This window comes from Argopecten irradians, chromosome 6 (assembly GCF_041381155.1).
Source record: "Argopecten irradians isolate NY chromosome 6, Ai_NY, whole genome shotgun sequence".
NCBI classification, from domain to species: domain Eukaryota; kingdom Metazoa; phylum Mollusca; class Bivalvia; order Pectinida; family Pectinidae; genus Argopecten; species Argopecten irradians.
Window position 1 is genome coordinate 38,569,598 of NC_091139.1, and position 24,358 is coordinate 38,593,955.

Sequence of the window (24,358 nt, forward strand, 5' to 3'; positions counted from 1 at the left end):
GTATTGTATTGTTATGTCTGCATGGTAACCTGTATTTTGAGATTCAAGACCACCGTCATTCTCCACTAGTTTTTAATAGATGGGCGACGAAATCATGTCATAGTTTGTTATTGGCATAGATGTGATACTGTAGACTCAATATTTCACAATACTTATTATTAAAAGGTTTATCTTTAAATTATCAAAGTGTTTTTCCCCGATAAGTTGCATTTGCTCTTGTAGCTAGCTTGCTCGTGTTAACATATTTCTGTCTTTGCCTTCCCTTTCCAACTCCCCTTCTTTCCATCTGTCGTCGTCCCCGGGTGTTTGCTTTTACCACTACTGGATGATCTGAAATTCAATAATTTCTTGACTAACACAAAACTAAAGCTTTTGATCAGAATAATTTCGAAATCCAATGTTTACTTCTTGGTCTACACAGGTTACTTCAAAATGTATGATTTTTTCTGAAACATAGACAAATGCTTTCTTTGAAACTTGAAACACTCGGTTACGTGTAGTTTGCTAAGCAATTAAAACGAATTCAAGAGAGCAACAGAAATTTAATTTACTTAGTATACTTTTGCGCCTTTATATCTCTAATATGATACATATTGGACGAGGTGCCGAGTGGTTAAGGCGATGGACTGCTAATCCATTGGGGTCTCCCCGCGTGGGTTCGAATCCCATCCTCTTCGTTTATTTTGCTGCATTTGATTGTGGGCCCGAACTTATATCGAATAATTCGACACCAATGGAACTGAGAATGCTTAATTTTCTGAGCATTTGGGTGTCTGGTTTTATGACTTTTGAAAAAAGAAATGTCAGGAAGATATTTGATTAAATAATTTCATCTTGATATATAATTCTGGTTTAGATTACGACTTTGTTTTCAGCCAGTTAATGCTATCTCATAAAGAGTCTAAATATATAGGGCCTAAGTGGCCGAGTAGAGAGGTTTTGACATTTTGCCACTAGCCTGCCATTTCTTGACTTCTAGTTGGAATCCCACCAGTAGTAGCAGTTGTAGTTGTCGGTAAATGCCTATTTCGCCAGTTGTTCTGGGTACTCCGATCTTGTTTCTCCTGGTGCTGGCTCGTCCTTACATGGCCCTGAATGTTATCAGAACGTAGAAACATATTAAGATATGTACAGAAGGATTTACGATATGACAGGTCAATTGAATATTATCATTTTTTGAAATGTTCACTCTATTGTGGCTGTGCGTTTAAGAATACTGACAACTGTAAAAGCGTCGACGTTGACTGGCTTGAAGATGTTTTAAGTTTGCATAATTACATGCTATAATATTTAGTTGAAGCTATACCTTAGGAAAGCTTTACTCATTGACTTTCTCTTAACCTTAGTTGATGTTGTAGGAAACTGATTTTGCTTAGAAATTTCTGCAGCCGACTCTATCAGGTAGAGTCAGGAGTCCATAATACCTATTTTCTAATTTATTGGCCTTTTCCGAAAGCTTTAGACACTGTCAGTTGCTTTGGAATTTGTGTATGATATGTGAGAACATTTTACTCAGTAAGGACTTCATTTTGTTTCTACAAGACAATTTTTTCTTCAATTCCTTCGACTAAGCTCCATCAGATTCTCGAAACTGCTGCTCCAATTGTATGATCGTAACAGAGAGGATCTATTTTTTATATTAAATTTTCTTTTTTTCATTACACGATTTCTTCCACATGTGTCTTTTGTCACTGCCTCACTTTGGGCGACCATTGATCTTAAAGCGTGTGGGTATTTGATTTTGCCAGATGCATTAATATGACTGTGACATGTGTGGGAATACAGTGCGATGTTAATTCGGAGTATACTGAAATAACATAATAGAAATATTATTCTGAAATAGCCAAGCATTTCCTCTAAAACAAAACTGCATACCATGGTAATACCAAAGCTTCCAAAACGCACATACATGTCACTCACACAACACATCGTATTAAGGGAATTCGGTTCTTAAATGGTCTAAGCTGTTAATGGGACGTTTATAATAATCAGCAAACACATCTGTCCATTCATTATTTGATCTTATCTCGTAAAATTAATAGCATGCTGTCCGACTGGGTACATTGTCTTTTCCTTCGATTTTGTGTCTCATTATTTTTTGCAAGAACTCGTATTGTATTGTTATGTCTGCATGGCAACCTGTATTTTGAGATTCAAGACCACCGTCATTCTCCACTAGTTTTTAATAGATGGGCGACGAAATCATGTCATAGTTTGTTATTGGCATAGATGTGATACTGTAGACTCAATATTTCACAATACTTATTATTAAAAGGTTTATCTTTAAATTAATAAAGTGTTTTTCCCCGATAAGTTGCATTTGCTCTTGTAGCTAGCTTGCTCGTGTTAACATATTTCTGTCTTTGCCTTTCCTTTCCAACTCCCCTTCTTTCCATCTGTCGTCGTCCCCGGGTGTTTGCTTTTACCACTACTGGATGATCTGAAATTCAATATTTTCTTGACTAACACAAAACTAAAGCTTTTGATCAGAATAATTTCGAAATCCAATGTTTACTTCTTGGTCTACACAGGTTACTGTTCAAAATATATGATTTTTTCTGAATCATAGACAAATGCTGTCTTTGAAACTTGAAACACTCGGTTACGTGTAGTTTGCTAAGCAATTAAAACGAATTCAAGAGAGCAACAGAAATTTAATTTACTTAGTATACTTTTGCGCCTTTATATCTCTAATATGATACATATTGGACGAGGTGGCCGAGTGGTGTTAAGGCGATGGACTGCTAATCCATTGGGGTCTCCCCGCGTGGGTTCGAATCCCATCCTCGTCGTTTATTTTGCTGCATTTGATTGTGGGCCCGAACTTATATATCGAATAATTCGACACCAATGGAACTGAGAATGCTTAATTTTCTGAGCATTTGGGTGTCTGGTTTTATGACTTTTGAAAAAAGAAATGTCAGGAAGATATTTGATTAAATAATTTCATCTTGATATATAATTCTGGTTTGGATTACGACTTTGTTTTCAGCCAGTTAATGCTATCTCATAAAGAGTCTAAATATATAGGGCCTAAGTGGCCGAGTAGAGAGGTTTTGACATTTTGCCACTAGCCTGCCATTTCTTGACTTCTATTTGGAATCCCACCAGTAGTAGCAGTTGTAGTTGTCGGTAAATGCCTATTTCGCCAGTTGTTCTGGGTACTCCGATCTTGTTTCTCCTGATGCTGGCTCGTCCTTACATGGCCCTGAATGTTATCAGAACGTAGAAACATATTAAGGTATGTACAGAAGGATTTACGATATGACAGGTCAATTGAATATTATCATTTTTTGAAATGTTCACTCTATTGTGGCTGTGCGTTTAAGAATACTGACAACTGTAAAAGCGTCGACGTTGACTGGCTTGAAGATGTTTTAAGTTTGCATAATTACATGCTATAATATTTAGTTGAAGCTATACCTTAGGAAAGCTTTACTCATTGACTTTCTCTTAACCTTAGTTGATGTTGTAGGAAACTGATTTTGCTTAGAAATTTCTGCAGCCGACTCTATCAGGTAGAGTCAGGAGTCCATAATACCTATTTTCTAATTTATTGGCCTTTTCCGAAAGCTTTAGACACTGTCAGTTGCTTTGGAATTTGTGTATGATATGTGAGAACATTTTACTCAATAAGGACTTCATTTTGTTTCTACAAGACAATTTTTTCTTCAATTCCTTCGACTAAGCTCCATCAGATTCTCGAAATGCTGCTGCTCCAATTGTATGATCGTAACAGAGAGGATCTATTTTTTTATATTAAATTTTCTTTTTTTCATTACACGATTTCTTCCACATGTGTCTTTTGTCACTGCCTCACTTTGGGCGACCATTGATCTTAAAGCGTGTGGGTATTTGATTTTGCCAGATGCATTAATATGACTGTGACATGTGTGGGAATACAGTGCGATGTTAATTCGGAGTATACTGAAATAACATAATAGAAATATTATTCTGAAATAGCCAAGCATTTCCTCTAAAACAAAACTGCATACCATGGTAATACCAAAGCTTCCAAAACGCACATACATGTCACTCACACAACACATCGTATTAAGGGAATTCGGTTCTTAAATGGTCTAAGCTGTTAATGGGACGTTTATAATAATCAGCAAACACATCTGTCCATTCATTATTTGATCTTATCTCGTAAAATTAATAAGCATGCTGTCCGACTGGGTACAGTGTCTTTTCCTTCGATTTTGTGTCTCATTATTGTTTGCAAGAACTCGTATTGTATTGTTATGTCTGCATGGCAACCTGTATATTGAGATTCAAGACCACCGTCATTCTCCACTAGTTTTTTAATAGATGGGCGACGAAATCATGTCATAGTTTGTTATTGGCATAGATGTGGTACTGTAGACTCAATATTTCACAATACTTATTATTAAAAGGTTTATCTTTAAATTATCAAAGTGTTTTTTTCCCCGATAAGTTGCATTTGCTCTTGTAGCTAGCTTGCTCGTGTTAACATATTTCTGTCTTTGCCTTTCCTTTCCAACTCCCCTTCTTTCCATCTGTCGTCGTCCCCAGGTGTTTGCTTTTACCACTACTGGATGATCTGAAATTCAATAATTTCTTGACTAACACAAAACTAAAGCTTTTGATCAGAATAATTTCGAAATCCAATGTTTACTTCTTGGTCTACACAGGTTACTTCAAAATGTATGATTTTTTCTGAATCATAGACAAATGCTGTCTTTGAAACTTGAAACACTCGGTTACGTGTAGTTTGCTAAGCAATTAAAACGAATTCAAGAGAGCAACAGAAATTTAATTTACTTAGTATACTTTTGCGCCTTTATATCTCTAATATGATACATATTGGACGAGGTGGCCGAGTGGTTAAGGCGATGGACTGCTAATCCATTGGGGTCTCCCCGCGTGGGTTCGAATCCCATCCTCGTCGTTTATTTTGCTGCATTTGATTGTGGGCCCGAACTTATATCGAATAATTCGACACCAATGGAACTGAGAATGCTTAATTTTCTGAGCATTTGGGTGTCTGGTTTTATGACTTTTGAAAAAAGAAATGTCAGGAAGAAGATATTTGATTAAATAATTTCATCTTGATATATAATTCTGGTTTAGATTACGACTTTGTTTTCAGCCAGTTAATGCTATTTCATAAAGAGTCTAAATATATAGGGCCTAAGTGGCCGAGTAGAGAGGTTTTGACATTTTGCCACTAGCCTGCCATTTCTTGACTTCTATTTGGAATCCCACCAGTAGTAGCAGTTGTAGTTGTCGGTAAATGCCTATTTCGCCAGTTGTTCTGGGTACTCCGATCTTGTTTCTCCTGATGCTGGCTCGTCCTTACATGGCCCTGAATGTTATCAGAACGTAGAAACATATTAAGATATGTACAGAAGGATTTACGATATGACAGGTCAATTGAATATTATCATTTTTTGAAATGTTCACTCTATTGTGGCTGTGCGTTTAAGAATACTGACAACTGTAAAAGCGTCGACGTTGACTGGCTTGAAGATGTTTTAAGTTTGCATAATTACATGCTATAATATTTAGTTGAAGCTATACCTTAGGAAAGCTTTACTCATTGACTTTCTCTTAACCTTAGTTGATGTTGTAGGAAACTGATTTTGCTTAGAAATTTCTGCAGCCGACTTTTTCAGGTAGAGTCAGGAGTCCATAATACCTATTTTCTAATTTATTGGCCTTTTCCGAAAGCTTTAGACACTGTCAGTTGCTTTGGAATTTGTGTATGATATGTGAGAACATTTTACTCAGTAAGGACTTCATTTTGTTTCTACAAGACAATTTTTTTCTTCAATTCCTTCGACTAAGCTCCATCAGATTCTCGAAACTGCTGCTCCAATTGTATGATCGTAACAGAGAGGATCTATTTTTTATATTAAATTTTTCTTTTTTTCATTACACGATTTCTTCCACATGTCTCTTTTGTCACTGCCTCACTTTGGGCGACCATTGATCTTAAAGCGTGTGGGTATTTGATTTTGCCAGATGCATTAATATGACTGTGACATGAGCGGGAATACAGTGCGATGTTAATTCGGAGTATACTGAAATAACATAATAGAAATATTGTTCTGAAATAGCCAAGCATTTCCTCTAAAACAAAACTGCACACCATGGTAATACCAACGCTTCCAAAACGCACATACATGTCACTCACACAACACATCGTATTAAGGGAATTCGGTTCTTAAATGGTCTAAGCTGTTAATGGGACGTTTATAATAATCAGCAAACACATCTGTCCATTCATTATTTGATCTTATCTCGTAAAATTAATAACATGCTGTCCGACTGGGTACATTGTCTTTTCCTTCGATTTTGTGTCTCATTATTGTTTGCAAGAACTCGTATTGTATTGTTATGTCTGCATGGCAACCTGTATTTTGAGATTCAAGACCACCGTCATTCTCCACTAGTTTTTAATAGATGGGCGACGAAATCATGTCATAGTTTGTTATTGGCATAGATGTGATACTGTAGACTCAATATTTCACAATACTTATTATTAAAAGGTTTATCTTTAAATTATCAAAGTGTTTTTTCCCCGATAAGTTGCATTTGCTCTTGTAGCTAGCTTGCTCGTGTTAACATATTTCTGTCTTTGCCTTCCCTTTCCAACTCCCCTTCTTTCCATCTGTCGTCGTCCCCGGGTGTTTGCTTTTACCACTACTGGATGATCTGAAATTCAGTAATTTCTTGACTAACACAAAACTAAAGCTTTTGATCAGAATAATTTCGAAATCCAATGTTTACTTCTTGGTCTACACAGGTTACTTCAAAATGTATGATTTTTTCTGAAACATAGACAAATGCTTTCTTTGAAACTTGAAACACTCGGTTACGTGTAGTTTGCTAAGCAATTAAAACGAATTCAAGAGAGCAACAGAAATTTAATTTACTTAGTATACTTTTGCGCCTTTATATCTCTAATATGATACATATTGGACGAGGTGGCCGAGTGGTTAAGGCGATGGACTGCTAATCCATTGGGGTCTCCCCGCGTGGGTTCGAATCCCATCCTCGTCGTTTATTTTGCTGCATTTGATTGTGGGCCCGAACTTATATCGAATAATTCGACACCAATGGAAACTGAGAATGCTTAATTTTCTGAGCATTTGGGTGTCTGGTTTTATGACTTTTGAAAAAAGAAATGTCAGGAAGATATTTGATTAAATAATTTCATCTTGATATATAATTCTGGTTTAGATTACGACTTTGTTTTCAGCCAGTTAATGCTATTTCATAAAGAGTCTAAATATATAGGGCCTAAGTGGCCGAGTAGAGAGGTTTTGACATTTTGCCACTAGCCTGCCATTTCTTGACTTCTATTTGGAATCCCACCAGTAGTAGCAGTTGTAGTTGTCGGTAAATGCCTATTTCGCCAGTTGTTCTGGGTACTCCGATCTTGTTTCTCCTGATGCTGGCTCGTCCTTACATGGCCCTGAATGTTATCAGAACGTAGAAACATATTAAGATATGTACAGAAGGATTTACGATATGACAGGTCAATTGAATATTATCATTTTTTGAAATGTTCACTCTATTGTGGCTGTGCGTTTAAGAATACTGACAACTGTAAAAGCGTCGACGTTGACTGGCTTGAAGATGTTTTAAGTTTGCATAATTACATGCTATAATATTTAGTTGAAGCTATACCTTAGGAAAGCTTTACTCATTGACTTTCTCTTAACCTTAGTTGATGTTGTAGGAAACTGATTTTGCTTAGAAATTTCTGCAGCCGACTTTATCAGGTAGAGTCAGGAGTCCATAATACCTATTTTCTAATTTATTGGCCTTTTCCGAAAGCTTTAGACACTGTCAGTTGCTTTGGAATTTGTGTATGATATGTGAGAACATTTTACTCAGTAAGGACTTCATTTTGTTTCTACAAGACAATTTTTTCTTCAATTCCTTCGACTAAGCTCCATCAGATTCTCGAAACTGCTGCTCCAATTGTATGATCGTAACAGAGAGGATCTATTTTTTATATTAAATTTTCTTTTTTTCATTACACGATTTCTTCCACATGTGTCTTTTGCACTGCCTCACTTTGGGCGACCATTGATCTTAAAGCGTGTGTGGGTATTTGATTTTGCCAGATGCATTAATATGACTGTGACATGAGTGGGAATACAGTGCGATGTTAATTCGGAGTATACTGAAATAACATAATAGAAATATTGTTCTGAAATAGCCAAGCATTTCCTCTAAAACAAAACTGCACACCATGGTAATACCAACGCTTCCAAAACGCACATACATGTCACTCACACAACACATCGTATTAAGGGAATTCGGTTCTTAAATGGTCTAAGCTGTTAATGGGACGTTTATAATAATCAGCAAACACATCTGTCCATTCATTATTTGATCTTATCTCGTAAAATTAATAACATGCTGTCCGACTGGGTACATTGTCTTTTCCTTCGATTTTGTGTCTCATTATTGTTTGCAAGAACTCGTATTGTATTGTTATGTCTGCATGGCAACCTGTATTTTGAGATTCAAGACCACCGTCATTCTCCACTAGTTTTTAATAGAATGGGCGACGAAATCATGTCATAGTTTGTTATTGGCATAGATGTGATACTGTAGACTCAATATTTCACAATACTTATTATTAAAAGGTTTATCTTTAAATTAATCAAAGTGTTTTTTCCCCGATAAGTTGCATTTGCTCTTGTAGCTAGCTTGCTCGTGTTAACATATTTCTGTCTTTGCCTTTCCTTTCCAACTCCCCTTCTTTCCATCTGTCGTCGTCCCCGGGTGTTTGCTTTTACCACTACTGGATGATCTGAAATTCAATAATTTCTTGACTAACACAAAACTAAAGCTTTTGATCAGAATAATTTCGAAATCCAATGTTTACTTCTTGGTCTACACAGGTTACTTCAAAATGTATGATTTTTTCTGAAACATAGACAAATGCTTTCTTTGAAACTTGAAACACTCGGTTACGTGTAGTTTGCTAAGCAATTAAAACGAATTCAAGAGAGCAACAGAAATTTAATTTACTTAGTATACTTTTGCGCCTTTATATCTCTAATATGATACATATTGGACGAGGTGGCCGAGTGGTTAAGGCGATGGACTGCTAATCCATTGGGGTCTCCCCGCGTGGGTTCGAATCCCATCCTCGTCGTTTATTTTGCTGCATTTGATTGTGGGCCCGAACTTATATCGAATAATTCGACACCAATGGAACTGAGAATGCTTAATTTTCTGAGCATTTGGGTGTCTGGTTTTATGACTTTTGAAAAAAGAAATGTCAGGAAGATATTTGATTAAATAATTTCATCTTGATATATAATTCTGGTTTGGATTACGACTTTGTTTTCAGCCAGTTAATGCTATTTCATAAAGAGTCTAAATATATAGGGCCTAAGTGGCCGAGTAGAGAGGTTTTGACATTTTGCCACTAGCCTGCCATTTCTTGACTTCTATTTGGAATCCCACGAGTAGTAGCAGTTGTAGTTGTCGGTTAAATGCCTATTTCGCCAGTTGTTCTGGGTACTCCGATCTTGTTTCTCCTGATGCTGGCTCGTCCTTACATGGCCCTGAATGTTATCAGAACGTAGAAACATATTAAGATATGTACAGAAGGATTTACGATATGACAGGTCAATTGAATATTATCATTTTTTGAAATGTTCACTCTATTGTGGCTGTGCGTTTAAGAATACTGACAACTGTAAAAGCGTCGACGTTGACTGGCTTGAAGATGTTTTAAGTTTGCATAATTGCATGCTATAATATTTAGTTGAAGCTATACCTTAGGAAAGCTTTACTCATTGACTTTCTCTTAACCTTAGTTGATGTTGTAGGAAACTGATTTTGCTTAGAAATTTCTGCAGCCGACTCTATCAGGTAGAGTCAGGAGTCCATAATACCTATTTTCTAATTTATTGGCCTTTTCCGAAAGCTTTAGACACTGTCAGTTGCTTTGGAATTTGTGTATGATATGTGAGAACATTTTACTCAGTAAGGACTTCATTTTGTTTCTACAAGACAATTTTTTCTTCAATTCCTTCGACTAAGCTCCATCAGATTCTCGAAACTGCTGCTCCAATTGTATGATCGTAACAGAGAGGATCTATTTTTTATATTAAATTTTCTTTTTTTCATTACACGATTTCTTCCACATGTCTCTTTTGGCACTGCCTCACTTTGGGCGACCATTGATCTTAAAGCGTGTGGGTATTTGATTTTGCCAGATGCATTAATATGACTGTGACATGAGTGGGAATACAGTGCGATGTTAATTCGGAGTATACTGAAATAACATAATAGAAATATTGTTCTGAAATAGCCAAGCATTTCCTCTAAAACAAAACTGCACACCATGGTAATACCAAAGCTTCCAAAACGCACATACATGTCACTCACACAACACATCGTATTAAGGGAATTCGGTTCTTAAATGGTCTAAGCTGTTAATGGGACGTTTATAATAATCAGCAAACACATCTGTCCATTCATTATTTGATCTTATCTCGTAAAATTAATAACATGCTGTCCGACTGGGTACATTGTCTTTTCCTTCGATTTTGTGTCTCATTATTGTTTGCAAGAACTCGTATTGTATTGTTATGTCTGCATGGCAACCTGTATTTTGAGATTCAAGACCACCGTCATTCTCCACTAGTTTTTAATAGATGGGCGACGAAATCATGTCATAGTTTGTTATTGGCATAGATGTGATACTGTAGACTCAATATTTCACAATACTTATTGTTAAAAGGTTTATCTTTAAATTATCAAAGTGTTTTTTCCCCGATAAGTTGCATTTGCTCTTGTAGCTAGCTTGCTCGTGTTAACATATTTCTGTCTTTGCCTTCCCTTTCCAACTCCCCTTCTTTCCATCTGTCGTCGTCCCCGGGTGTTTGCTTTTACCACTACTGGATGATCTGAAATTCAATAATTTCTTGACTAACACAAAACTAAAGCTTTTGATCAGAATAATTTCGAAATCCAATGTTTACTTCTTGGTCTACACAGGTTACTTCAAAATGTATGATTTTTTCTGAAACATAGACAAATGCTTTCTTTGAAACTTGAAACACTCGGTTACGTGTAGTTTGCTAAGCAATTAAAACGAATTCAAGAGAGCAACAGAAATTTAATTTACTTAGTATACTTTTGCGCCTTTATATCTCTAATATGATACATATTGGACGAGGTGGCCGAGTGGTTAAGGCGATGGACTGCTAATCCATTGGGGTCTCCCCGCGTGGGTTCGAATCCCATCCTCGTCGTTTATTTTGCTGCATTTGATTGTGGGCCCGAACTTATATCGAATAATTCGACACCAATGGAACTGAGAATGCTTAATTTTCTGAGCATTTGGGTGTCTGGTTTTATGACTTTTGAAAAAAGAAATGTCAGGAAGATATTTGATTAAATAATTTCATCTTGATATATAATTCTGGTTTAGATTACGACTTTGTTTTCAGCCAGTTAAGCTATTTCATAAAGAGTCTAAATATATAGGGCCTAAGTGGCCGAGTAGAGAGGTTTTGACATTTTGCCACTAGCCTGCCATTTCTTGACTTCTATTTGGAATCCCACCAGTAGTAGCAGTTGTAGTTGTCGGTAAATGCCTATTTCGCCAGTTGTTCTGGGTACTCCGATCTTGTTTCTCCTGATGCTGGCTCGTCCTTACATGGCCCTGAATGTTATCAGAACGTAGAAACATATTAAGATATGTACAGAAGGATTTACGATATGACAGGTCAATTGAATATTATCATTTTTTGAAATGTTCACTCTATTGTGGCTGTGCGTTTAAGAATACTGACAACTGTAAAAGCGTCGACGTTGACTGGCTTGAAGATGTTTTAAGTTTGCATAATTACATGCTATAATATTTAGTTGAAGCTATACCTTAGGAAAGCTTTACTCATTGACTTTCTCTTAACCTTAGTTGATGTTGTAGGAAACTGATTTTGCTTAGAAATTTCTGCAGCCGACTTTTTCAGGTAGAGTCAGGAGTCCATAATACCTATTTTCTAATTTATTGGCCTTTTCCGAAAGCTTTAGGACACTGTCAGTTGCTTTGCAATTTGTGTATGATATGTGAGAACATTTTACTCAGTAAGGACTTCATTTTGTTTCTACAAGACAATTTTTTTCTTCAATTCCTTCGACTAAGCTCCATCAGATTCTCGAAACTGCTGCTCCAATTGTATGATCGTAACAGAGAGGATCTATTTTTTATATTAAATTTTTTTTTTTTCATTACACGATTTCTTCCACATGTCTCTTTTGGCACTGCCTCACTTTGGGCGACCATTGATCTTAAAGCGTGTGGGTATTTGATTTTGCCAGATGCATTAATATGACTGTGACATGAGTGGGAATACAGTGCGATGTTAATTCGGAGTATACTGAAATAACATAATAGAAATATTGTTCTGAAATAGCCAAGCATTTCCTCTAAAACAAAACTGCACACCATGGTAATACCAAAGCTTCCAAAACGCACATACATGTCACTCACACAACACATCGTATTAAGGGAATTCGGTTCTTAAATGGTCTAAGCTGTTAATGGGACGTTTATAATAATCAGCAAACACATCTGTCCATTCATTATTTGATCTTATCTCGTAAAATTAATAGCATGCTGTCCGACTGGGTACATTGTCTTTTCCTTCGATTTTGTGTCTCATTATTGTTTGCAAGAACTCGTATTGTATTGTTATGTCTGCATGGCAACCTGTATTTTGAGATTCAAGACCACCGTCATTCTCCACTAGTTTTTAATAGATGGGCGACGAAATCATGTCATAGTTTGTTATTGGCATAGATGTGATACTGTAGACTCAATATTTCACAATACTTATTATTAAAAGGTTTATCTTTAAATTATCAAAGTGTTTTTCCCCGATAAGTTGCATTTGCTCTTGTAGCTAGCTTGCTCGTGTTAACATATTTCTGTCTTTGCCTTTCCTTTCCAACTCCCCTTCTTTCCATCTGTCGTCGTCCCCGGGTGTTTGCTTTTACCACTACTGGATGATCTGAAATTCAATAATTTCTTGACTAACACAAAACTAAAGCTTTTGATCAGAATAATTTCGAAATCCAATGTTTACTTCTTGGTCTACACAGGTTACTTCAAAATATATGATTTTTTCTGAATCATAGACAAATGCTGTCTTTGAAACTTGAAACACTCGGTTACGTGTAGTTTGCTAAGCAATTAAAACGAATTCAAGAGAGCAACAGAAATTTAATTTACTTAGTATACTTTTGCGCCTTTATATCTCTAATATGATACATATTGGACGAGGTGGCCGAGTGGTTAAGGCGATGGACTGCTAATCCATTGGGGTCTCCCCGCGTGGGTTCGAATCCCATCCTCGTCGTTTATTTTGCTGCATTTGATTGTGGGCCCGAACTTATATCGAATAATTCGACACCAATGGAACTGAGAATGCTTAATTTTCTGAGCATTTGGGTGTCTGTGGTTTTTATGACTTTTGAAAAAAGAAATGTCAGGAAGATATTTGATTAAATAATTTCATCTTGATATATAATTCTGGTTTGGATTACGACTTTGTTTTCAGCCAGTTAATGCTATTTCATAAAGAGTCTAAATATATAGGGCCTAAGTGGCCGAGTAGAGAGGTTTTGACATTTTGCCACTAGCCTGCCATTTCTTGACTTCTATTTGGAATCCCACCAGTAGTAGCAGTTGTAGTTGTCGGTAAATGCCTATTTCGCCAGTTGTTCTGGGTACTCCGATCTTGTTTCTCCTGATGCTGGCTCGTCCTTACATGGCCCTGAATGTTATCAGAACGTAGAAACATATTAAGATATGTACAGAAGGATTTACGATATGACAGGTCAATTGAATATTATCATTTTTTGAAATGTTCACTCTATTGTGGCTGTGCGTTTAAGAATACTGACAACTGTAAAAGCGTCGACGTTGACTGGCTTGAAGATGTTTTAAGTTTGCATAATTGCATGCTATAATATTTAGTTGAAGCTATACCTTAGGAAAGCTTTACTCATTGACTTTCTCTTAACCTTAGTTGATGTTGTAGGAAACTGATTTTGCTTAGAAATTTCTGCAGCCGACTCTATCAGGTAGAGTCAGGAGTCCATAATACCTATTTTCTAATTTATTGGCCTTTTCCGAAAGCTTTAGACACTGTCAGTTGCTTTGGAATTTGTGTATGATATGTGAGAACATTTTACTCAGTAAGGACTTCATTTTGTTTCTACAAGACAATTTTTTCTTCAATTCCTTCGACTAAGCTCCATCAGATTCTCGAAACTGCTGCTCCAATTGTATGATCGTAACAGAGAGGATCTATTTTTTATATTAAATTTTCTTTTTTTCATTACACGATTTCTTCCACATGTCTCTTTTGGCACTGCCTCACTTTGGGCGACCATTGATCTTAAAGCGTGTGGGTATTTGATTTTGCCAGATGCATTAATATGACTGTGACATGAGTGGGAATACAGTGCGATGTTAATTCGGAGTATACTGAAATAACATAATAGAAATATTGTTCTGAAATAGCCAAGCATTTCCTCTAAAACAAAACTGCACACCATGGTAATACCAACGCTTCCAAAACGCACATACATGTCACTCACACAACACATCGTATTAAGGGAATTCGGTTCTTAAATGGTCTAAGCTGTTAATGGGACGTTTATAATAATCAGCAAACACATCTGTCCATTCATTATTTGATCTTATCTCGTAAAATTAATAACATGCTGTCCGACTGGGTACATTGTCTTTTCCTTCGATTTTGTGTCTCATTATTTTTTGCAAGAACTCGTATTGTATTGTTATGTCTGCATGGCAACCTGTATTTTGAGATTCAAGACCACCGTCATTCTCCACTAGTTTTTAATAGATGGGCGACGAAATCATGTCATAGTTTGTTATTGGCATAGATGTGATACTGTAGACTCAATATTTCACAATACTTATTATTAAAAGGTTTATCTTTAAATTAATAAAGTGTTTTTCCCCGATAAGTTGCATTTGCTCTTGTAGCTAGCTTGCTCGTGTTAACATATTTCTGTCTTTGCCTTTCCTTTCCAACTCCCCTTCTTTCCATCTGTCGTCGTCCCCGGGTGTTTGCTTTTACCACTACTGGATGATCTGAAATTCAATATTTTCTTGACTAACACAAAACTAAAGCTTTTGATCAGAATAATTTCGAAATCCAATGTTTACTTCTTGGTCTACACAGGTTACTTCAAAATGTATGATTTTTTTCTGAAACATAGACAAATGCTTTCTTTGAAACTTGAAACACTCGGTTACGTGTAGTTTGCTAAGCAATTAAAACGAATTCAAGAGAGCAACAGAAATTTAATTTACTTAGTATACTTTTGCGCCTTTATATCTATTATATGTTACATATCGGACGAGGTGGCCGAGTTGTTAAGGCGATGGACTGCTAATTCATTGGGGTCTCCCCGCGTGGGTTCGAATCCCATCCTCGTCGTTTATTTTGCTGCATTTGATTGTGGGCCCGAACTTATATCGAATAATTCGACACCAATGGAACTGAGAATGCTTAATTTTCTGAGCATTTGGGTGTCTGGTTTTATGACTTTTGAAAAAAGAAATGTCAGGAAGATATTTGATTAAATAATTTCATCTTGATATATAATTCTGGTTTGGATTACGACTTTGTTTTCAGCCAGTTAATGCTATTTCATAAAGAGTCTAAATATATAGGGCCTAAGTGGCCGAGTAGAGAGGTTTTGACATTTTGCCACTAGCCTGCCATTTCTTGACTTCTATTTGGAATCCCACCAGTAGTAGCAGTTGTAGTTGTCGGTTAATGCCTATTTCGCCAGTTGTTCTGGGTACTCCGATCTTGTTTCTCCTGATGCTGGCTCGTCCTGACATGGCCCTGAATATTATCAGAACGTAGAAACATATTAAGATATGCACAGAAGAATTTACGATATGACAGGTCAATTGTATATTATCATTTTTTGAAATGTTCACTCTAATGTGGCTGTGCGTTTAAGAATACTGACAACTGTAAAAGCGTCGACGTTGACTGGCTTGAAGATGTTGTTAGTTTGCATAATTGCATGTTATAATAGTGAGTCGAAGCTTTACCGGAGGAAAGCTTTACTCATTGACTTTCACTTAACCTTAGTTGATGTTGTAGGAAAGTGATTTTGCTTAGACATTTCTGCAGTCGGCTTTATCAGGTAGAGTCATGAATCCATTATACCTATTTTCTAATTTATTGGCCTTTTCCTAAAGCTTCAGACACTTTCAGTTGCTTTGCAATTTGTGTATGATATGTGAGAACATTTTACTTAGTAATGACTTCATATTGTTTCTACAAGACGATTTTTTTCTTCAATTCCTTCGACTAAACTCCATCAAATTCTCGAAACTGCTGCTCCAAGTGTATGATCGTAACAGAGAGGATCTATTTTTTATATTAAATTTTCTTTTTTTCATTACACGATTTCTTCCACATGTGTCTTTTGGCACTGCCTCACTTTGGGTGACCATTGATCTTAAAGCGAGTGGGTGTTTGATTTTGCCAGATGCATTAATATGACTGTGACATGAGTGGGAATACAGTGCGATGTTATTTCGGAGTATACTTAAATAACATAATAAAAATATATTTCTGAAATAGCCAAGGCTTTCCTTTAAAACAAAACTGCACACCATGGTAATACCACAGCCTTCCAAAACGCACATACATGTCACTCACACAACACATCGTATTAAGGGAAATCGGTTCTTAAATGGTCTAAGCTGTTAATGGGAATAATCATCAAACACATCTGTCCATTCATTATTTGACCTTATCTCGTAAAATTAATAACATGCTGTCCGACTGGATACAGTATCTTTTCCTTCGCTTTTGTGTCTCATTATTGTTTGCAAGAACTCGTATTGTATTGTTATGTCTGCAAAGCAACCTGTATTTTGAGATTCAAGACCACCGTCATTCTCCACTAGTTTTTAATAGATGGGCGACGAAATCATGCCATATTTTGTTATTGGCATAGATGTGATACTGTAGACTCAATATTTCACAATCCTTATAATTAAAGGTTTATCTTTAAATTATCAAAGTGTCTTTCCCCGATAAATTGCATTTGCTCTTGTAGCTAGCTTGCTTGTGTTAACATATTTCTGTCTTTGCCTTTCCTTTCCAATTCCCCTTCTTTCCATCTGTCGTCGTCCTCGGGTGTTTGCTTTTACCACTCCTGGATGAAATTCAATAATTTCTTGACTAACACAAAACTAAAGCTTTTGAACAGAATAATTTCGAAATCCAATGTTTACTTCTTGGTGTACACAGGTTACTTCAAAATGTATGATTTTTTCGGAAACATAGACAAATGCTTTCTTTGAAACTTGAAACACTCGGTTACGTGTAGTTTGCTAAGCAATTAAAACGAATTCAAGAGATCAACAAAAATTTAATTTACTTAGTATACTTTTGCGCCTTTATATCTATTATATGTTACATATCGGACGAGGTGGCCGAGTGGTTAAGGCGATGGACTGCTAATCCATTGGGGTCTCCCCGCGTGGGTTCGAATCCCATCCTCGTCGTTTATTTTGCTGCATTTGATTGTGGGCCCGAACTTATATCGAATAATTCGACACCAATGGAACTGAGAATGCTTAATTTTATGAGCACTTGGGTGTCTGGTTTTATGACTTTTGAAAAAAGAAATGCCAGTAAGGTATTTGATTAAATAATTTCATCTTGATATATAATTCTGGTTTGGATTACGACTTTGTTTTCAGCCAGTTAATGCTATTTCATAAAGAGTCTAAATATATAGGGCCTAAGTGGCCGAGTAGAGAGGTTTTGACATTTTGCCACTAGCCTGCTATTTCTTGACTTCTAGTTGGAATCCCACGAGTAGTAGCAGTTGTAGTTGTCGGTTAATGCCTATTTCGCCAGTTGTTCTGGGTACTCCGATCTTGTTTCTCCTGATGCTGGCTCGTCCTGACATGGCCCTGAACATAGACAAATGCTTTCTTTGAAACTTGAAACACTCGGTAACGTGTTGTTTTCTAAGCAATTAAAACGAATTCAAGAGAGCAACAGAAATGTAATTTAATTATTATACTTTTGCGCCTCTATATCTCTAATATGATATATATCGTACGAGGTGGCCGAGTGGTTAAGGCGATGGACTGCTGCTCCTATTGTATGATCGTAACAGAGAGGATTTATTTTTTTATATTAAATTTTCTCTTTTTCATTACACGATTTCTTCCACATGTCTCTTTGGGCACTGTCTCACTCTTGCTGACCGTTGATCTTAAAGCGAGTGGGTGTTTGATTTTGCCAGATGCATTAATAAGACTGTGACATGATAGGGAATACTGTGATATGTTATTTCGGAATATACTTAAATCAGATAATAGAAATATAATTCTAAAATAGCCAAGGCTTTCCTCTAAAACAATACTGCACAGCATGGTCAAACCACAGCTACCCAAAACACACATACCTGTCACTCACACTACACGACAAATAATTAATTATGAATTTGATTTTAATGACTAGAAAGTCAGTCGTTTTTAATTGTGTTATTTTATCCAACCATAATAAATAATGTAAATGCAGTATTCAAAAAAATATCAATGCTGCCAAAGAAGACATTTAAAATATGAAGAAAGAATGAAGACATACCAAAAAATATTAACGTGATATTGCTTTTACAAAGCACATGATAGTTACAAAGCGACAAAGTATAATTCATTTAAAACACGAAGCCAGCCCCACAGAAAGACTTCAGCTTGCATGGAGCTTCATCACATTGTAGTAGCAAAAATGCTTTATGTCAGAGACTTATTATCAAAATGAAAGTCATTAGTTTCGCCGTTAATCCTAACTTTATGCTGAATATCTGTCGTGTATTGAAAATGAATGGTCATTGCATGTGTTGACGAAAATGCACATTCCAATGTAATGAATACTCTCTAGGGATGGCAGAGGAGAGTATGAATGCCACCAGCCTTTAACAGTCTCTGTCTTTCAAACGTCAGCAGACGAAAGTCACCTGATTAAATGGTTGATATAGTTGGTTTAGTTATATAAATTATTCGTTTCCAACGCTACAAAATGCTAATTGGTAATTTGTTTCCACTAGCTGAAACAAGAAAATGACACCAAAAGCTATTACAGGTTCCTTAATGTCTCTGCGACAATGGGGACATGTGCTAATGTGAGCATTTCCGAAACAAACTGTTAAAATATTCTGGTGAATGAGAAGGGGAAATTAGGAATACAACAGCTTCTACAAACTTTCACACATATTAGTTTGCGCAATTTCTTGAAACTTGGCAAATAATCTCTTAAGCTGATTTATCGAATGCATTCAGCTGTTTTGAATCGTTAGTTAAGGATTGGGCAAGGAACGGAAGGCTACCATCAAGTGGGACAGAATGAAGTGAATTTTAAATCATTTCGACTGTTTGAGTTCTGATGTCTAATTTGAAACTTATAACAAAGACTCATATTCTGCATGCTGGCGAAAGTATTTTTATTCCAATTTCATTTCCAAAACTATTTTCAGCATGACTATGACAATCAGATTTATTTCTAATAGCTAAAATCCACTGAAGAGGTAAAGTATGGATGAAGCGTAAAAGTTAACCTTTGATTTATGTTATATTTTATCGAAATTTTATCGAAAATTGTACATAATTCCGACATCGTCAAAAGGCGAATGAATTCCTTACTTTGTGTAGATTCAGGCTACATAAAGTAACCTACCAACTAGAAGGTTTAGTACCGATACGGTCATACAGACTCCGATGATAATATTTAAAGAAAGCAATTTAGCGAAAGACCAAGAAATTCCAGGTAGTTCCTGGCATAAGTGCGTGATCGGTGAGTCGGTTAGACCTAGAATTATGATCATCTTGACGATACGTATTAGCCGTACACCTCACCATTTTACAGCGACAATGTCTGTAAACTGCTGACTTCTTTCTGCTGAGACACCAAATTTTTCTATTGTTTATCACTGAGACAATAAACATGATTTAAAAAAGTTTTTAGATCGTAAATTTTCCTTTAACCATAACTCAAAGTAATTTCTTACCAACGAATTTGTTTTCCATGTCTTTACACGTTCATTTCAAGTAATTCATTCTGAAGATATTTCCTCGCGTGACTCTTTATTGAAATTAACAAAAATACGTACAAATGTAATTTTAGAATCACACATTAAAATGCCAAGGCCAAAAAGGATAACACACATCAATGTGGATTTCCTATTTTTATTTGATTTCGTACTAAATTCGGCTATAAGATTGGCCATTTCGTTTTCTTCATACCTCTATGAAGAAAAAATCTGAGAATGGCGCAAAAACCCGACGTTATCTTGACGTAACAATAGAGACGTCGACGTTGGAAAAACAATCAAATTTTGATCATTGGAATCATAAACATATTTTATTTTTTAAAGTAGTCTGAAAAATTGACTATAAGCATTGATGTTACTATTTTTTATTTCGTTAGGTTATGAAATAAATTTGGTTTGCAAACTTTTGTGAGAATCCGTTACAAGGTTTAAAAATATGTGTTTTTTTTCATATCCCGATGAAATTAAAAAATAGTGACACTAATGCCAAGCATATTGATATTATCCAATAAAATGTTTAAATGATATCACGGTTGTTCTATTGTATAAGGTAAAGTTCTCATATGGTGTTTAATAGTTGATGTCCAAGTAAGTTTGTTTTTCTATCAACTTCCGAATATACAAACATTCGTAATGCATCTGGTGAAAAGTTGTATAATACAATATGGGAGTGTTGAAACTATTGTCCTATCTATAGTGCAATCCCACTGACACGAACTACCAGCGACAAGAGTTGGACACATACCATATAAAGGGCTGTGACGCATACAAACCATTCTACCTTAGAAAGCACTACTTGCCTGATACGTGCGAAAAACGTCGCGAGACGACAGCAAGTCATAGAAAGACCTTTTTTGTTTGTTTCCAGACAGATAATGTAATTTTCCTCTAAACAGGATTACACAAAAGAAGATTTGTCATGTTCTTTAGCTTATCAGATGTAACTTGTTTGTTTTGCAATATATATCATTTTCCCTGTATTAAATTCAATAATAAAAATATAGTCTGGCCTTGAGATGGAAATAAATGTCCTCTTGATGTTTTACTATGGGTATAATGTATTGTCGTGTTGATGCTGCCTCTTGCTATCTCATGATACATTTCATGTTACAATAACGAGGCAGTTGTACATTTACAAATGGGATGGTTTTGTTATGAAAGATTACAAGATATATTTTATTAGAATATATATCAACTTTTTAATATCTACATTTGTATTTTTGATTTCCGATATTCATTATTTTAAAAGATTTATTGTTTTAAAAATTTATCTATATTTCCATGGGTGATACATATTTGAAAATTTCTAAAAGAAACATTTTCCTGGTTCTATATTAAAAGGTCCACCCTGGGCATTTCCTTGGTTCTATATAAAAAGGTCCACCCTGGACATTTCCTTGGTTCTATATTAAAAGGTCCACCCTGGACATTTTCCAGGTTCTATATTAAAAGGTCTACCCTGGATATTTCCTTGGTTCAATATAAAAAGATCCACCCTGGATATTTTCCTGGTTGTATATAAAAAGGTCCACCCTGGACAATTCCTTGGTTCAATATAAAAAGGTCCACCCTGGATATTTCCCTGGTTCTATATAAAAAGGTCCACCCTGGACATTTCCTTGGTTCAATATAAAAAGGTCCACCCTGGATAGTTCCATGGTTCTACCATAAAAAGGTCTACCCTGAATCTACCTAAAAAGGTCCACCCTGGATATTTACCTAGTTATACTTAAAGATGTCCATGCTGGACATTTCCCCGATTCTACATTAAGAGTTCCACGCTGGACATTTTCCCGATTCTACATTAAGAGATTTACGCTGGACATTTCCCTGCTTTTACCCTTAAGAGGTCCACGCTGGACATTTTCCTGATTCTATATTAAGAGGTCCCCGCTGGACATTTCCCCGATTCTACATCAAGAGGTCTACGCTGGACATTTTTCTTGTTTTACCTAAAGAGGTCCACGCTGGACGTCCCCGCTGGACATTTCCCCGATTCTACATCAAGAGGTCTACGCTGGACATTTTTCTTGTTTTACCTAAAGAGGTCCACGCTGGACATTTTTACCGATTCTACATTAAGAGGTCCACGCTGGACATTTTTCTGATTTTACCTAAAGAGGTCCACGCTGGACATTTCCCTACTTCTACCTAAAGAGGTATAAGCTTGACATTTTCCCAATTCTACATTAAAAGGTCCACACTGAACGTTTCCACGGGTACTACATTAAGAGGTCAACTCTGGACATGGTTCTGCCTAAAGATTTCCACGCTTGAAAGTTGACTGGCTCTATCTTATTTTTATCAAATTATCCGCCTGATATCCAGTGAGTTTGCCCGTGTAACATTTTTTCGTATGAATTGTAATATCACATGGAGCGATTTTCATTGGCTGGAAATCCATTGTGACGTCAGACAGAAACAATGAAATGACGTCATGATTACGAGGATGACAGGATAAAATGGCGCCCTCTGCTGGATTTTCGGAAATACATTTTGACGTAAATTCTTTGTTACGTAGGTATTTGTAGTTATGTACTCGAAAAAATAAAAACTTCTTAGACACGTTTCATAAAATCTAATATGAAATGATCACTCATGTAAGGTCCTATATATATATGTATATGATCATCCTCCTTGATATCAGCCCTCAGCAACATAGCGAGTCACCTAATGACCACCTTTGTTGAAAGGACACAAGAACAGTCACATCTAAAATCATAGTGATATTTTGTGAGTGAATGAGCTTTGTGTTCCGTGAATATTGCCCTTGCATTTTGGACATCTTGGCATGCCTATGTTTCTGTATCACATTGGCAGGCGTGCTGGTAGTAAAGTGTTGATGTGCTCTGCTATGGATATTCTAACCTAGTGGTAATTTGATTGTCATTCTTAGAGAATAAAATGTTCAATACATGTATCTTGTTTACGGGAATAAAAAGTTTACTTTAAAAGTTATATATCCCTGAACGCTCAATGTTGCAATGTTCAGTTACGTAAAGATATTCCTTTATTTGAATTAGGCAGTTCCATCAAGACTATCTTTATAAAACATTGCAAGCTAACAGAATTATTTCAATTCATTTTCTCCCTTATAATTTAAAGAAGAACCTAATTCAACACAGAAAATTTTGTTATAGTTGCTCCATCGGAAGACCCCAAAGATAAAAATACGGAAATTGCTTTGTTATTCCGTACCTCGACGGCATGATGGCGATTTGATGACATTCAAATTGGAATTCAAGTTTGGAGCCAGCATTCTTATAAAATTATCAAACCTCCCTAGCCTTGACTTCACCCAATGCTAAGCGTGACATATTTTCATTCGATCTTGGTGAATAATGAATAACTGCTAAATGTTTCTAGATCATGTTGATATTGGACGATACACATTGTATGTAAGTTGTAACTGCATATTAAGCTCCCTATTCATAGTTTCATTGTCGATAGGATCTGACATATCAATTGTTATTTGACCAAATCATTTAGAAAGAGAATTCCATGCATTATCGGAATTTAGTTTGCATGATAACGAATTCCAAACTAACTTACCAGCTGATAAAGAATACTATAAATGATAAATGTGGAGTTAGACAATGTTATAACGGTATAAAATCTATAAAAATATATGATGCATTGAATGTCAATTTTATAACGCGGTAGCGTACATGTTTGCTCCAGAAAACATTGCTTTATATTGCCATCGAGCGTTGCAACCGAACATTGTCGTGTTTGTGTAGAATAATGTATGTAATGTAATGTATTTATGTAGTTATGTAGAATAATGTACGTATGTAATGTGTATAATATATGTAATGTAATATAATGTATTTACACATGTATGTAAAGTATGTATGAAAATATATAACATGTTAATGTAAGGATGTATGTAAGGATGTGTAATGTATGTATAATTGCTAAACTTGTAGATCATTATTATGTAATTGATGTATCTCTGTTCTGTCATATCTCTATATGTATTTGTTTGATTGACCTTCTGTTACACACAGATCGTGTGTCTGGAGTGAATAAAATGAATTGGAAGTACAGAAAACTATTGGGTAAATACATCTCAATCATAGACAATTAACAACTCCGAGGCTCTAATACAAAGGACGTTATCAATTAAAATGTGAAAAGGGTCTACATAATGTTTCTTAATATAAAATAACATTTATCATTAATATGGCTTATCAAAGCGGAGTTACTCCCCGTACGT

At 35.8% G+C, this 24,358-nt stretch overlaps 9 non-coding genes across 9 annotated transcripts; all 9 read left to right on the top strand.

The window, feature by feature from the left end:
* The first annotated feature begins 596 nt into the window (after positions 1-596).
* On the top strand, positions 597-677 carry Trnas-gcu (transfer RNA serine (anticodon GCU)). Its single transcript has one exon. It is a non-coding gene; the product is annotated as a tRNA-Ser (tRNA).
* A 2,031-nt stretch (positions 678-2,708) lies between these two features.
* Trnas-gcu (transfer RNA serine (anticodon GCU)) lies at positions 2,709-2,792 on the top strand. Its single transcript has one exon. It is a non-coding gene; the product is annotated as a tRNA-Ser (tRNA).
* A 2,038-nt stretch (positions 2,793-4,830) lies between these two features.
* On the top strand, positions 4,831-4,912 carry Trnas-gcu (transfer RNA serine (anticodon GCU)). The gene has a single exon. It is a non-coding gene; the product is annotated as a tRNA-Ser (tRNA).
* A 2,035-nt stretch (positions 4,913-6,947) lies between these two features.
* Positions 6,948-7,029, top strand: Trnas-gcu (transfer RNA serine (anticodon GCU)). Its single transcript has one exon. It is a non-coding gene; the product is annotated as a tRNA-Ser (tRNA).
* Positions 7,030-9,063: 2,034 nt separating this feature from the next.
* On the top strand, positions 9,064-9,145 carry Trnas-gcu (transfer RNA serine (anticodon GCU)). Its single transcript has one exon. It is a non-coding gene; the product is annotated as a tRNA-Ser (tRNA).
* Positions 9,146-11,176: 2,031 nt separating this feature from the next.
* Positions 11,177-11,258, top strand: Trnas-gcu (transfer RNA serine (anticodon GCU)). Its single transcript has one exon. It is a non-coding gene; the product is annotated as a tRNA-Ser (tRNA).
* Positions 11,259-13,288: 2,030 nt separating this feature from the next.
* Trnas-gcu (transfer RNA serine (anticodon GCU)) lies at positions 13,289-13,370 on the top strand. Its single transcript has one exon. It is a non-coding gene; the product is annotated as a tRNA-Ser (tRNA).
* A 2,033-nt stretch (positions 13,371-15,403) lies between these two features.
* On the top strand, positions 15,404-15,485 carry Trnas-gcu (transfer RNA serine (anticodon GCU)). Its single transcript has one exon. It is a non-coding gene; the product is annotated as a tRNA-Ser (tRNA).
* Positions 15,486-17,502: 2,017 nt separating this feature from the next.
* Trnas-gcu (transfer RNA serine (anticodon GCU)) lies at positions 17,503-17,584 on the top strand. Its single transcript has one exon. It is a non-coding gene; the product is annotated as a tRNA-Ser (tRNA).
* The last annotated feature ends 6,774 nt before the right edge of the window (positions 17,585-24,358 follow it).